This window comes from Triturus cristatus, chromosome 3_2, assembly GCF_964204655.1.
Source record: "Triturus cristatus chromosome 3_2, aTriCri1.1, whole genome shotgun sequence".
Classification (NCBI taxonomy): domain Eukaryota; kingdom Metazoa; phylum Chordata; class Amphibia; order Caudata; family Salamandridae; genus Triturus; species Triturus cristatus.
Genome location: NC_140584.1, coordinates 900,983,875 through 901,000,309, shown reverse-complemented (window position 1 = coordinate 901,000,309; position 16,435 = coordinate 900,983,875). Strand labels below are relative to the sequence as shown.

Sequence of the window (16,435 nt, the reverse complement as noted above, 5' to 3'; positions counted from 1 at the left end):
TGTGAAGGGAGCAAGTATTTACAATGCCTCCTTTTTCTCCGTAGAAGCCATAGTGGCATCCAGAACATATTATTGATTGTGTGAAGTCCAGGATGATTACACCTGGAGAACAAGAGTTTTATTGATTTACAGGTGTGTTAGATACGATATCCCTACAGGCTTGAGTTACCTCCACAGTGTTCAAATGAGGCTAATGTATTAGTGTCTTTTCTTTTCAGATCTCCCTCCCTGCTGTTTCCATCCTTTCCTTCCCCCGCTTGACCATCCCGCTCTCCTGTGCTTTAACAGCATTCAGGGTTGGGGCTGTCGAGAGGTGGACCCCTTTTGGCATCGATCCGCTCCCGAGGAATCTTCGAGGCAACACCTCGCGGTCGGCGCTATTCTTTAGGATTTTTCTCTGCCACGACGCCGTAATAACTCCAGGTGGAAGTATTTGTTGCTAGAACCTTAATTTGCGTGAATAACCTATTCTGAGGATATTTTTGATGCTGTATTGTGGATTTTTGTAGTTTGGTCTTGTTTTGGTTTAGATAAAGATTACTTATTTTAGGAGTGTATCCCCTTAACCCTGACTAGAAGCAAAGGTCCCTATTTGGACAAAGGTACCTTCCTCACCCAACTAGAGACCCCCCCTTTCTAACATTGGTGTCACCGGTGGGATCCTGGACTTGTATTTGTGATATACATACAGTGATTGGTGTACACTACTAGTAAGTGCAGACCATTACACGACCACATACATTTTTATTGAGTTTTTTTCCTTGGACTTTTTTGCATCTTGTGAACTGCCAATTTTCACCTTGAGTAAAGCAGCATCACTTGCATCTGTGGATATTGAATTTGAAGAGAAGAGGGTTGATACCTATACTGTGCTACAACTTAAAGCCATCTGCAAAAAAATTAAAATCTCTGTGAGAGGCCTCACCAGAAAGGAGTAATTCCAAAAGGCGCTGAGGGCCTGGCTGGTAGCAAGGAATGCCAGTGCGCAGACCGAGGAGCCTATGGTGGAGGGGGAGAATTTAGAAGGGCAGCAGGATGGGCTAGTGTGCCTAACTGGAGGGGGTGCCTCCCAGGGAAGTCAGCAGTGTGTCTTCAAGCGGTCTGTCTCCAGAGGAGTTGGAGGACAGGGAAAGAAGCAGAGTGCATCAAATGGAGCTTCCTATGCTCAAGCAGGAGAGACTTGGAGAATAAGAGGTTGGAGTTGGAGAGCAAGAAATTGGCCATGGAAGAGAAGATGCTTTTAAAGCAGGAGAGTGTTGAGGGAGTTGGAGCTGAAAGCAAAGAGTCTAGAGATCACTCCCTCTGCTGGCAGCACATCATCAGTGCCTGGGGAAGGAAAAGTATAAATTCCCAAAGATGTTATCAAAGATTTCATGAAGCACGAGGACATTAAGCCGTGGTTTAAGGCCGATTTAATAGCAATGAATTCCCACCGGGTCCCTGAGAGAGATTGGGGAGCGATGTTTTGGAGCCTCTTCAAAGGTGAAGGGAGAGAGACATTGCTAGCCTTGCCCACTGAGGATCAGATGTCCTATGCCCCCATGAAGGAAGCCTTGATAGCCAGGTATGGGTTGACCCCAGAACGTCATAGGCAGAAATTTAGGAACTGCAAGAAGCTGGAGTCAAGTACTTGGGTGGAATATTTATCTCATTTTTGCAGAGCACCGGATGGATGGGTGAAGGGTAGCAAGGTAACTGACTTGCAGGGGCTCTATGATTTTGTTGCATGGGAGCACTTGTCCAGTAGTTGTTTTCCAGAGCTACGCCAGCATCCGATTGATAGTAAGCTGACTGACCCCAGGAAGCTTGCTGTGGAGGCGGACCGCTGGGTCAGTACCAGGGTCCAGAAAGTTCTTGTGGGAGACTCCGACAAAGGTGGGCAGGGTCCTCAGCAGAAGAGTGGGGAGGACAAGGGTAAACAAAAGGAGTTCCAAAAAGGGCCCCAAAGTAATCCCCAAGGGGACCAAGGTAAGGGTTCCCAGCCTCCCAATGAAAAGAAAGCATGGGTCCTGCCAGGTAAGCCTGCTCAGAGGGGTCCCAAGACCTGTTTTAGTTATGGTCAGGTGGGCCACTTCCGAGGGGATCCTATTTGTCCCAAACCGGTTGCCACTGCACCCACTGATGCACCGCTCTGGGAACTGGCTAGTGTAGCCTTGGGGGAGGAGTTAGGTACCCAAAGTGGGAGGAGTCCCGCAGAGATGTCCCTGGTCTCTTTAGGAGACAGTGAGATGGGTCCCAAAGACTCATCTGCCTGATAACACCAAAAAGTACAGGCAGTAGGTGGCCATCAATGGCCATAGTGTGGAGGCTCTGAGAGACACTGGAGCCAGTGTGACAGCTGTCAGTTGTTGGCTGGTGTCTGAAGAGCAGGTGGTCCCCAACAAATTCTACCCAGTAGTTGCTGCTGACAACTCAGAGTGCCACTGCAAAATGGCACAGGTTCCATTTGAGTGGGGGAGGTCTCGGGTACCTTGAGAGTAGGTGTGAGGCCAGCCATGCCTGTTGACTGTCTGCTAGGCAATGATTTAGAGAGCTCCCCTTGGGAGAAGGTGGAGCAGAGGTCTCATTTGGAGATGTTGGATTTGCAAGAGTGGGCACGTGTGACCACTCGGTCCATGGCAACCAGTAAGGGCATTCAGGAGGACCTGAAGCCTGTAAGAGTGGCCCAGGTGCCTGCCGGGAAGAGAAGAGGCAGGGGGTGCAGGAAACTGGCCTCCGAAGTTCCCACGGTCCAGGAGGAGGTAGACCCTGAGGGGGATACCCCGAGTCGTATAGAGGCACAAGTGGCTGAACTGGGGAACCTGCCTGTGCTGACCCATTGGCAGCAAGGAGGAGGGCCCACCCTGGAGGAGTTCTGCCAGGAGCAGAAGACGTTCCCTTCTCTCATTGGTTTGCGGCAGCAGGCTGCAAACCAGGCAGCAGGTGATCAGTCCGGATCACATTGGATATACTGGGAGAATGGTCTCCTGTATAGCGAGCCTAAGGTTGCTGAGGCAGAGTCAGCCCGTGTGCTGGTGGTACCCCAGCACATCAGAGCCTTCCTACTGGGTCTGCCTCATGATGTGCCTTTGGAAGGGCATTAGGGGCAAGACAAGACAGTTGAAAGGCTTGTCACCCACTTTTACTCACCCCAAATTCGCAAGCATTCTGATGCTCACTGTAGATCTTGCCAGACTTGCCAGGCAAGTGGTAAGAGTGGCAGGAAGTGTAAGGCTCCGCTCCAACCTTTCCCTGTAGTCAGCACACCCTTTGAGAGGGTAGGTATTGACATTGTGGGGCCTCTGGATTTCAAGACAGCCATGGGCAACAGGTTTATCCTGGTCTTGGTGGACCATGCCACCCGGTACCCAGAAGCCATCCCTCTCCGGACTGTCCCCGTGGTGGGTCGAGCATTGATGGGCATTTTTTCCCGTGTGGGGTTCCCCAGAGAGGTGGTGTCCGGCCGGGGTACCAACTTCATATCCAAGTATATGAAGTTCCTGTGGCAGGAGTGAGGTGTAACTTATAAGTTCGCCACTCCTTACCACCCCAAAGGTAACGGGTTGGTTGAGAGATTCAACCGGACCATAAAAGGCATGTTTATGGGTCTCGGTGAACCCATGAGACATAAGTGGGACATCCTCTTGCCATGCCTGCTGTTTGCTTACAGAGAGGAGCCCCAGAAGTCCTTAGGGTTCAGTCCCTTTGAGCTGCTGTACGTCCATCCTGTAAGAGGGCCTCTGAGTCTGGTGAAAGAAGGCTGGGAGAAAGCTCCCAGTACACCTCACCAGGATGTATATACCGACATGCTGGCCTTCAGAAACCAGACTAAGCGCTTCAGGCAACTCGCTCAGGCGAAACTGGAAGCCAGCCAGGAGGAAATGAAACGCTGGTATGATCAGAATGCCATTCTGATCGAGTTTCAACCTGGACAGAAGGTTTGGGTCACGGCTCCAGTGGAGCCTTGTGCGCTCCAGGATAAGTGGACCAGACCATTTGAGGTGGTGGAGCGCAAGAGCAACGTCACCTACTTGGTGGACTTGCAGTCTCCCAGGAACCCTTTGCAGGTCCTGCATGTGCACTGCCTGAATCCCCATTGGGTCCAAAGTGGGCATGCTCCTAGCAACAGATGCTGGGATGGAAGAAGAGACTGAACCTCTTCCTGACCTCGTGTCTGCAAAGGAGCAAGATGGGTCAGTGGATGTGTGAACCTCTCTCACGCCCTTACACCTGAACAGCAGAGTGACTGCCGCCAACTGTTGGGAAAGTTTTCTAACCGTTCTCCCTGACCCCTGTTGTCACTCAGTGGTGCGTCCATGATGTGGACACTGGGGACCGTCCTCCAATAAAACATAAGATTTACAAAGTGACTGACAGTGTCAGAGTTTGCATCAAGGAGGAGGTCTCCAAGATGCTAGCACTAGGGGTTACTGAGCCCTCAACAGCCCTGGGGCCAGCCCAGTGGTCTTGGTCCCGAAGGCTGCCACACCCGGTACCACGTCAGAACTCTGGTTCTGTGTGGACTACAGAGGGCTCAATTCAGTCACCAGGACTGACGCGCACCCCATCCCCAGAGCTGATGAGCTAATCAATCGGTTGGGGGATATTGCAGTGTTCAGCGCCACTTGAGATGAACACCTGCACCACTTCTGGGAAGTGTTGAAGGCGCTGTTGAGGGAAGGAATCACGATCAAGGTAAGCAAGTGCTAGATCAGGCAGGGTTCAGTGGTGCACTTGGGACACCAGGTAGGGAGCGGCCAGGTGGCGCCCCTACAGCCCAGATTGACACCATTCTGGCTTGGGAACCCCAAAAGACCCAGACAGAGGTGAGGGACTTTTTAGGACTCAGAGTATTACAGGAGATTTGTCAAGGGATATGGCACCATCATTGCCCCTTTGACAGAGCTGACTTCCAGGAAGTAGCCCAGGAAAGTGAACTGGACTGACACCTGCCAGAAGGCTTTTGATGCTCTGAAATCCACCATGTGCACAGCGCCCGTGCTTAAGGCACCCTACTTCTCAGAAGAATTAATTGTGCAGACAGATGCTTCAGAGCATGGTGTTGGGGGTGTGCTCTCACAGCTAAATGAGGCGGCCCTAGACCAACCTGTAGCCTTCATCAGTAGGAGGTTACTTCCACTGGAACAGTGGTGGAGTGCGATTGAGAGTGAGGCATTTGCTGTGGTCTGGGCGCTGAAGAAGCGAAGGCCATACTTGTTTGGTAATAACGTCCGGGTTCCGACAGACCACAGGCCCCCTAAGATAGTTGATGCAAATGAGGGGTGAGAATGCAAAGTTGTTGAGGTGGTCCATTTCCCTACAGGGGATGAACTTCACGATAGAACACCGCCCTGGTACAGAACACGCCAACGCTAATGGTCTGTCCAGAATCTTCCGCCTTAGTGAAGAGAACTCCCAAGAGAGTGGGTAGTTCGCCCCACATTTCAGCTGGAGGGGACACGTGTTAGACCGGGCACCATTGAGATGGGTCTCCCTTCCATTTTTGCCTTTGCCTCCTGTGTTTTGCTGTGTGTTGGACTCCATTTTTGCTGGTCTAGATGCTTTGGGCACTTTGGCACTGCTGTTCAGTGCCAAAGTGCAAGTGCTGCCTTTTGTAAATTGTTGTTATTGAATAGTGATTCCATGATTGGCTATTTGATTTACTTGTCAGACCCTAGTATAGTGCACTGTGTGAGCCCAGGGCCTGTAAATCAAATGCTGCTAGTGGGCTGCAGCACTGATTGTGCCACCCACAGAAGCAGCCTATAAAATGTAACTCTGGCCTGCCATTGCAGAGTGTGTGTGCAGTCTGGGAATACCATGTTGACTTGGCAAGTGCATACACTTGCCAGTTCCTAAACCTTCCCTTTTTCTATGGGTTAGTCACCCCTAAGGTAGGCCCAAGGTACCCCTGTCGGCAGGGTGCATTGTAGATGAAAGGTAGGACATGCCCTGATGTGTGTGGCATGTCCCGATAGTCAAATACTGCCAATCTCGTTTTTCAATATTGCAAGGCTACCTGTTCCCATAGGACAGAATGGGGAGTTTGTTTATAACATCTTATAAACATAACTGGCCGTGGAAAAAAGGTAGAAAAGGAAAATGCTACATACCAGTATGCATCTGTTCTTGGCATGTAGAGCTGCAGAATATCATACTTTTGCATAGATCGCCATCTGGTGTTGGCTCGGATGCTTGCACCTCGTTGTTGTCTTGGAAGAAGTATTTTGTAGTCACGAGATAGGTGAATCCTCCCTTTGACGATAGTGCACATGGGCATTGACTCCATCCTCAGATTGTTACTCGCCCTGATGGGAAATGATGGAGTTTGTAAAAAACAGAATAGATGTCCATGTGAATGTATCTAAGTAAGATAACACTGGAACAGATACAAGTTCCGGGGAGGCGGATGGGTGTATGATATTCTGTGGCTCTACATGCCAAGAACAGATGCATTCTGGTTAGTAGCATTTTCCGTTCGAGGCATACGAGCTGCAGAATTCATACTTTTGCATAGACTCTACAGCAGTGTCTCCCCTAGCGGTGGTCACCTGTATCTGTTGCAGTGGTTTGGAAAAGTGTCTTTAGAACAGCCTGGCTTACAGAAGCCTGTTGCTTTGCCTGCACGTCTACACAATAGTGTTTGGTGAAGGTGTGTGTAGTAGACCCTGTCGCTGCTTTACAAATGTCTTTTACGGGAATGTTCCCCAAGAATGCCATGGAAGCCCCTAGTTTGCGTGTTGAGTGCACTCTAGGGGGAATTGTTAATGTACGTTTTGCCTTCTGGTATCATATTTGAATGCATTTGACTATCCACCTGGAGGTGGAGGGAAAGCTACAAACCATTGTTTTTTCTTTCTAAAAGGATTAGTTCTGTCAATGTAATAAAGTTAAGCTCTTTTGACGTCAAGTGTGTGAAGAGCTCTCTCTGCTACGGAATGTGGGTTTTGGAAAAACAATGGTAACTCTACAGATTGATTAAGATGGAAACCAGAGATTACTTTGGGAAGGAATTTAGGATTTGTTCTAAGAACCACCTTGTTATGATGTATTTGTAAGAATGGTTCTTGTATGGTTAAAACCTGGATCTCACTTACTCTCCTGAGAGGTGATTGTGACAAGGAAAGCTACTTTCCATGTAAGGAACTGCAGTTCACATTTGTGTAAAGGCTCAAATGGGGGACCTATGAGCCTAGTAAGAACAATATTTAGGTTCCACATCGGAGAGGGTGTCAGTGTGGCAGGAATTATCCTTTTAAGGCCTTCCATAAAGGCTTTGATAGCGGGTACTCTAAACAACGACAAATGTTGTGCGTTTTGCAAGTAGGCGGCACGGGCACACAGATGTGATCTTATGGATGAGTATGCTAGATTACATCTTTGTAGATGCAGCAAAAAGCAAATGATGTTCTGTATGGAAGCATCTAGCGGGTCAATTTTGTTGTTATTGCAGTAAATGACTAATCGTTTCCATTTGGCTGCATAGCAAGCTCAAGTAGTAGGGCATCTGGCTTCTTTGATAATGTTCATACAGTCCGGTGGGAGGTTAAGGTAGCCAAATTCTAGGACTTCAGGAGCCAGCTTGCTAGATTCAGTTGTGCTGGATCTGGGTGCCTTATCTCTCCATGGTTCTGCGTCAGCAGCTTTGGGGAGAGACGTAGTTTTTAGTTTGGAAGTACTGAAAGTTTGAGGAGTGTTGTGAACCATGGTTGCCGTGCCCATGTGGGAGCAACTATGATTATTTTGAGAGACTGTTGCTTGAGCTTGCGTACTACTAGCGGAATGAGTGGGAGTGGCGGAAAAACGCAAATCTGCCTGACAAGTTCATCCATATCGCATTGCCCTTGTACAACGGGTGTGGAAACCTGGCGGCGAAGGTTGGGCATTTTACGTTTGTGTGTGTGGCAAACAGATCTATGTCTGGGTGGCCCCACATCTGGAAAAATGGTTAAAGAACTTGAGGATGAAGTTCCCATTTGTGTATCTGCTGCGTCTGACGACTAAGCAGATCCGCAATCTGATTGTGCACTCCTGGAAGATGTTCTGTCAGAAGTTATATGTTTTGCGGAATGGCCCATCTCCATATGCTTTGCGCTAAATGAGACAGCTGCAAAGAATGTGTTCCTCCTTGTATGTAATACATTGCTGTCATATTGTCTGTGCGTACCAGGACAGTCTTGTTTAGGAGATGTGCTTGGAATGACTTTAAACGCTAGAAATATTGCCAGTAATTCTAGGTGATTGATGTGGAGCACTTTTTGTTGAGTAGTCCACCTGTCCTGAATTGTGTGCTTTAGGAGATGGGCTCCCCCAGCCGGTGAGGGATGGGTCCGCTGTTAGCACTATCTGTGGAGCTGGCTCTAGGAACGGCTGCCCTCTGGAAAGGTTGTGTGTGTTCGAGCACTGCAGAGAGCGATGTGTGTGGCTGTCCACCAACACCAGATCTGTAAGTTGACCTTGAGCCTGATTCTACTGACGTGCTAAGCATTCTTGTAAGGGGCGTATCTGAAGTCTTGCGTGAGGTACGATGAAAATGCAAGAGGCCATCATTCCTATGAGCTGCATAAAAACTCGAGCTGTAAGGGAGTGTTGGGGTTGAAATTTTGAAATGATGAGGGTTTGCATACTGGCTAACCTGGCTGGATTGGGGTATGCTAGAGCTTTGGAAGTGTCTATTGTGGCCCCTAGATACTGATGCAGGTAGGAGGGCTGTAGATGTGACTTGGCGTGGTTTATTTTGAACCCCAAGTGATGTAGCAGCTGAATTGTTTTGTCAGTGTGATGAAACACATTGACAGTGCGACTTGGCTTTTATCAGCCAGTCGTCCAGGTATGGAAATACATGGATCTGCGGTCTTCGCCAGTGTGCGGCTACTACTGCGAGACACTTTGTGAAGACCCTGGGTGTTGTGGTTACTCCGAATGGGAGAACCTTGAACTGATCATGGTGGCCATCCACTGTGAACCTTAGATATTTCCTGTGAGCAGAGTGTATGGGAATATGGAAGTAGGCGTACTTGAGATCTAATGTGGAAAGGAAGTCTCCTTGTTGCAGCAGTGGAAGGACCTCTGGGAGCGTGATCATGTGGAAGTGATCTGACTGTATGTAGAAACTGAGAGGGCTGAGGTCCAGCATTGGCCTGAGAGTACCGTCCTTCTTGGGGATTAGAAAGTACAGGGAGTAAACCCCTGTCCCTTGATGCTCTAGGGCAGAGTTCTTCAAACTGTGGGGCGCGCAACACCATCCTAGGGGGGGTGCGCACTCCACTCTAATCTTACCTTTGTTCCCTGCGTAGTCGAAAGTCTTCTTGGAGAACTCCGGTATGGCTGGAGGAGGAGGGAGGGGAAATCGATGGGGCACGGCCTGCCCATGCTTTTGTTATGTTAACTGTCACAGGAGGGGGTTAATTCATGGAGCTGAAATGCTTCAGCTGCAGTGAGAGGCAGGAAGTCTCCTCTGCTAAAACTGAAAGCAAAGGAACAGACAGTCCTGTTCCTTCGGGTTCGTAGCAGAGGAGACTCCTTGCCTCCCACTGTAGCTGAAGTACTTCAGCTCTATGAATTAACTCCCTCCTGGGAGGGTTAGCTCTTCCCAGAACGGAGACAAGTTTATTTTAAACTTGGCGCGCAAAATGCCAGCCAGCCATGTGTAGTTTAAACAGCCTCCAAATTGTTGTCTTGACACTAAAATATGATTATATAAATAAAGAAGCATGTATTAATTTGTAATGTGATTTTTCTGTCTTTGTTCCCTTTTATTACAGTCATGGATTATTCAGGCAAACCCTAGAACACAAGTAAAAGTTATTTCTATTTTTATTTGCTGTTCAAAGTATGCACAGACAAGTACTGACAATACAGCTTTTGGTGACGTTTTATTTTTGTACCGCCTGGGACATTAAAATAATGAGCTGGCAACCCTAATCACAAGACTGGGAGTTTGTCGCAAGATCAGCACATTATTTATTTTCTCCAGCCTGATCCCTGGTTACTGGCATAATAGCAATAGTTTAAGGCTGGCCGTTATACTTCATTCAAGCTTCCTCTGGTGGCCAGTTAGTGGGCAGGGGGATTGAATGTGTTATTTTATGAAACTCAATAAAAGTCTGTTAAAAAAAAATATATATATTAGCAATAGTTTAACACATTTGAAACCCTACGCTGCCGTCAATAACATTCTGAGTCACTTAAAGTGTCTGGGAATGCACCCTGCATTTAGACAACTCGCTCCTCATTCTCGCCCTTCACTTTCAGCTCACCCTGCACTCACAACGATCATAATGCACTCACTCTGATCCCGATACACTCACACCATTCACACACTTACCCTGCACTCACAGTGATCACTCTGCACTCACAATGCACTTGCGCTGTTCACCCTGTACCTCACCCTGCAGTCACACGAGCACACTACTCCTTCACTCACTTGTCCCCCTCACTGCTCAATCTGCAATCTCACTCAAATAAGCCCACCAATAACCATACATTCATTCGTCCCACTCTGCACTTACATCCATACCCAAATTCATATGGTCACTTCACTCACCCTGCAGTCACTCCTCTTACCCTACTCTCACAGTCGCATGGCTCACCGTGCACTACCTACATATGGCCCTAAGTACCGTTCAAGACTGGATGTGGAGCACAACCTGAGGATGGCAGTAGCAAAAATCCATCCACAGATTGACCATCACTGTGGTGAAAAACAGGCACACCCGACACATTAATGTTGGTGGTGTTATTATCAATCTATGTCATATGTAAAAGAAAGCATCCTAGTAAAAACAATTTGCGCACATTTTATCTTGGAAAATGGTGTTTGAGCTGTGTAATAAGCCTCTGTCATTTCACCACACCCACTCGCAAACCTGCACTTTACTAAACACTCTTATTGTGTTGAACATTATTTGCTGGATAAGGCCCGGGATATGCGTGTGGTGGTCGCTTATGTAGTGTACTAGAATCCAGAAATTTCTGTCAGGTGGTGGGGGGCCCAACATCTGAATAAATTGAGCTGGGGGGGCTCAACCTACAAAAGTTTGAAGACCTCTGCTCTAGGGGAACTGGTTCTATTGCGTGCTTTTGAAGCAGTGAGAGAACTTCTTGTTTCAGAAGCGTTAAATGTTCTGTGGACATTGCACGCTGTTTGGGGGTATGTTGGGGGGAGTTGCAGTAAGTTCCAGGCAGTACCCATATTGGATAATTTGTCTTACCCACCTGTCTGTAGTGATGGAATTTCAGACACGTAGGAACTGGGAGAGTCTGCCTCCGACCGGAGTGGAATGGTCTGGAGGGAGTGGAGGGAAGTCACTGTTTGTTAGTGGGGGAGGTGCGAGTGTTGTTACCTCGGCCTCTCCCTTTGTTGTTATTTCACCTGTACCCACCTCTGAAATATCCCTTGTTGGGGGATGTTTGTGTGGAACTTTTGTAGGAGGAGGCAGCAGTGTCTGTGCTGATGTACTTGGATTCGCCCCTATAAAAAGAGATATGAAAGGAGCCTCGTGTAGATGGAGACTGTAATGCTCCCATAGATTTTGCAGTCTCAGTGTCTTTTTTCATTTTCTCGAAGGCTGTATCTACAGCAGGGCCAAAAAGTTGTTCCTGATTGAACGGCTGATTCAGGATAGTAGTTTGCACTTGTTTGAACCCAGAAATGCACAACCATGCATGCCTTCGTAATAACACACTAGTGTTGACTGATCTAGATGCAGTGTCTGCTGCATCAAGGGCACATTTAATGGATGCGTTTGTGATTAACTTGCCCTCCTGAATCAAATCATTTGCTTTGGCCTTGTATTGGTCAGGCAAATGCTGCATTAGGCCCTCAAGCTCGTCGTAGTGAGCCCTATCATATCTGGCAAGTAATGCTTGTGCATTAGCTATCCTTCAGTGATTAGCTGCCTGGGAGGCAACTCGTTTGCCTGAAGCGTCTAGTAATTTAGACTGTCTGGAGGTGGAGCATCACCGGAGGTCTGAGAGTTGGCACGCTTTCTAGCATTGGTCACTACCAGGGAATCTAAGGGGAGTTGGCCTTGAATGTAGGTGGGATCATTAGGTGCGGGTTTATATTTTTTATCAATCTGAGGATTGAGAATCCTAGTCCTGACAGGGTCTTTGAAGATGTCTGGAGCATGTTTGATGACACCTTTCAGCATGGGTAATGTCTGTACTGTCTTTTGTGACTGTGCAAAGGTGTCTACCAGGAGCTCTTCCTCTGTGGGGTCTGAATGCATTTGAACGCCATGATATTGGGCAGCCCTATCAATGAACTGACTAAAACCAATGTTGTCATCTGGGGGATATGGCCTTGTTGGGTATGCATCTGGATCAGGAAGGTCTGGAGGATCTACAGGGTCACTGTAGCCGTCCCATGTGTCCTGTGGTAGGTTAGTGTCATCATTAGGATCATTGAAAGGGTCATTATGTCCACCCCCAACCCCTAGGTCATCATGATCCTGTGGTGGTGGTGAGTATGGAGGAAGTATGGGAGACTTTGGAGGAGAGAAATGCTTAGTAGGAAGAACAGGAGAAGAGGGTCTTAATGGTGAAGTTGCAGTCTCTTTTCTTCACAGGCACCTCAGGAATGTGTGAGGCGTCCAATTTCCTCTTGTTCTTCGAGACAATGACAATATGGCCTATTTTAGGGTCCACATGCAGTGTTTTCTGTTTCAGATCGATGGGATCTGGTAGAAACAGTTCTTCCTCATTGGGGTCGGCTTCCGGCGCCGATTTTTTCGGTTCCGAACGCGGTTTAGATTTCTGCTCTGGAGCCTTAGAAGGGGTTTTTGGGTCCTTCGGCTTCGGTGTCTAGTCCGAAATCTTTTTCGGATCCGAAGGTTTTCGAAGGGTCTTAGGATCCAAGGCTTTTTGTTATTTCGGTGCCGAAGGGCTTGATGCGGGGGCCTTTTTGGAGACAGCGGGAGTAGGATGTGTTCCCGCTTTCGGCACCAATGGTGTTTTTGGGGCACCAATGTGCGGCTTGCTCGGTCCTGAGCCGCCAGAAGGCTTCTACTTTGTCTTCGGAGCCGGGCCCAGAGGCGGGGATTCTGAAGTTTTCTTTCAGTCACGACTAAGGCCTTCAGCAAAGTCTTGACCGGAGCCAGTTTTTTTTTCACGTGGGGTTGGGGCAGGGGCAGCTGTACTCACTTGTTGTACAAAATGCGAGGTGGGTCGCACACCGCATGTCATACTAGCAAATAGTACTCACTTGTTGACCTGGATTGATGTGGTCATCAGAGTCGCTCGCTTCGGATACGATGTCAAGATCCTCCAAATCCACTGCGTCTGGAACGTCGGGGCCTTCATCGAAGATGTCCTCCAGCACCGGTGCAGCCTGTTGCACCATAATGTGTCGTCGAGCCCGGCGATCACAGATAGTCTTCTTGGACCGGAAGGAGGCGCAGGCTTTGCAATCTTACTCTTCGTGTTCGGGCGAGAGACAAAGGTTGCAGACCTTGTGTTGGTCGCTGTGTGGGAATTTAGCTCCACAATGGCGGCATTTTTTGAATAGAGTCCTTTCCATTAGCCATAGGCTTGAATGATGTTGATAGGCCCAGCGGCCCGCGTCGACGACCGGAACCGAGTATTTGAGTTAGCGCGTCGAAAGACATGCAAATGAAAACAATACGGTCGAGTTTGCGATGGTGTGCGCGTCGAAAGGGTTTGGAAAACACAGTACCAAACCACAGCGCTGAAGTTACATCCGAACCGCATGATGGAAAAAAATTATCTGAGGATGGAGTCGATGCCCATGTGCACTATCATCCAAGGGCGGAGTCACCTATCTCGTGAATACAAAAGACTTCTTTCAAGACAACAAGGTGCAAGCATCTGAGCCCAACACCAGATGGCGATCTATGCAAAAGTATGAATTCTGCAGCTCATATGCCTCAAACAAAGTTCAGTAAGCCTGAACTCAGAATGCTAAAAGACATCTTTTAGTGAGTTTTATTTTTACATTCTGTGTTTGAAAACACCACTTTTAGAAAGTAGGTATTTTCTTGCCTAACCATCCAGTGTGCCTCTGATAGGTTTGTGTATTGCATGTCTGGCTTTGGGATGACAGGGGCAGGAGAGGGGCAGGGGCTCCAGAGGTCTGATGAGTCAGGGCGGGGCTGCATTTAGAGTAGGGGGAGGAGATTTTTATGTTTATGTTTATTGTAATTTATATAGCGCTAATCACCCAAGGTCTCTAAGCGCTTCACATTAGACAACAGACAATCGAGGTAACACTCTGAACATGGCCCCATCCCGTAAGCCTACGCAAAGGCCTCCGAGAATAGCATAGTCTTCAGCCTCCTCCGAAATGAGAGTAGATGTAGATCTTTCCGGAGCACCTCAGGGAGTTTGTTCCACAGCTGCGGGACACAAACAGAAAAGGCACGACCCCCAAGTGTCGATAAATTGAAGCGGGGACAAGTAAGAAAACTGGCCTGCGAAGAACGGAGGTGGCGATCTGGGATGTAGGGCTTCAGACGGTCTTTGATATAATTGGGTGCTCTGCCGAACAGGGACTTATGAGCAATAACCAAGCCCTTGAAGCATACCCTTTGTTTAATAGGGAGCCAATGCAGCTGCCGCAGCAGAAGGGTGGCATGTGTTTTACGAGGTAGCTTGAAAATCAATCTAGCTGCATCGTTCATGACTACCTGGAGTTTCCTCAGGAGTGATGCAGGGAGCCCAATGTAGACTGTATTTCCATAGTCAAGCCGAGACAATACCAAGGCAGTTACCACCCTTTGCATGGGAGTGAATGATAGAAGGGCCGATAGTTTCCGGAGCTGACGTAGTGATCCGACACAGCTTCCCACCACAGCGGAAACCTGGTTCTTCATTGTCACTCCGGAATCCAGTATAATCCCTAGGCTCTTCACGGTAGGTACCGGAATGGGGGTAGGGCCCAACTCTTGGGGCCAAAACAGATCAGACCAAGGGGAGGAATCTGGAAAGAGTACCAGGACTTCAGTTGTGTCAGGGTTTACTTTTAGCGAGTTCAGAGTCATCCAATTCATGGTGTACCGGAGGATGTTCTGAACATTCCGTTGAGAGTCACAAGAGTGGTTGATGCGAACTATTAACTGAGTGTCGTCCGCATAGTTAAACACCTGACAATCTAGCCCAGCCAGGGCCTCAATCAAGGGTTGGAGGTAGATGTTAAAAAGCAGGGGGGACAGTGCCGAACCCTGCGGGACCCCCCAGGGCAAGGAGCCCTGCTTGGACATAAGAGCCCCAAGCTGGAACTTCTGCTGGCGGTCTTCCAGAAAGGAAGAAAACCACTGGAGAGCCGTACCTGTAACTCCCAGCCGCTGCATACGGGAGAGTAGTCGCCCATGATTCACCGTATCAAAAGCGGCTGAGAGATCAAGCAGGATCAAAGCAGAGTGGGCCTTTCTGTCAGCTGCAAGCCGCAGGTCGTCCAAAAGTGAAAGCATGACCAGTTCGGTGCTGTTATGTGCACGGAACCCTGCTTGCCGATGATGCAATAGGTTGTGTTGCTCGGTATACGATGTCAGAGCTCTGAGCACATGCTGTTTGAGGACTTTAGCCAGGAACGGGAGTTGGGAAATGGGGCGGAAGTTCTTCAAATTTTTAGCATCAGCACCGCTTTCTTCAGCAATGGGAGTACTATAGCCTCCTTGAACTTCCGGGGAACCAGTCCGGAACTAAGGGATAGGTTCAAAACGGCCAAGACCTCGGTCTCGACCAGAGGGAAGAGCGTTTTGAACACTCTAGGGGGGCAGAAGTCCTCTGGGGACCCAGACTTCACCCTAGACATTATCCGGGCTAGGGCCTCAGGTTCAAGCAGCGGGAGCTGAGCGAAAGGGGTCTTAGGAGGATCGAAGGGTGCCTCCACCACTGTTAATGGGCACGGGGCGACACGTGTTTTTAATAGCCAGAATAATATCTTCAACTTTAGATAGGAAATAATTCTGGATTTTATCACAATCGACTTGAGTAGCGGTTGGCTTCTGTTCGGGCAGCCTACTCAGTTCTTTAAGAATAGTGAAGGTCTCTTTTTGCGTGTTACTGGCCTTACAAATCCTATCTTCATAAAAAGCTGATTTAGTTTTGATAAGGGAGTCCTTATAATGGGCTAATTTGGATTTAAAACACTCCTTATCGGCTGAAGCTAGTGATTTCCTCCAAGCTCGTTCCGCCCGACGAAGGGCCTGTTTTTCTCCTTTGAGCTCACAAGTGTACCATGGGACTCTAGCAGTTTTGTGCAGGGACTTAGTCCTTTGGGTGGGGATGACTACGTCTATGGCTGTTGTCAGCCAGGTAGAGAGCTCTGCCGAGGCCGAATCTGGGTCTGTAGACCCCGGCCTGAGTGCTGACGTCATCCTAAGAGCGTCTTCTAAGGTGGTGGGATCTAAGGCCTTCCAATTCCGAAATGACTTCCACCCCACTGGCGCTTGCTTAGGGCGGTTATCAAAAGGGAGCAGAAGGCTGACCAGTA

At 48.6% G+C, this 16,435-nt stretch overlaps 1 protein-coding gene and 1 pseudogene across 2 annotated transcripts in view; both read right to left on the bottom strand.

The window, feature by feature from the left end:
* ALDH3A2 (aldehyde dehydrogenase 3 family member A2) overlaps positions 1-16,435 on the bottom strand; it is a 424,152-nt gene that overhangs the window by 100,923 nt on the left and 306,794 nt on the right. The gene's annotated exons all lie outside the window — the stretch shown is intronic.
* LOC146858420 (uncharacterized) lies at positions 725-13,324 on the bottom strand (annotated as a pseudogene).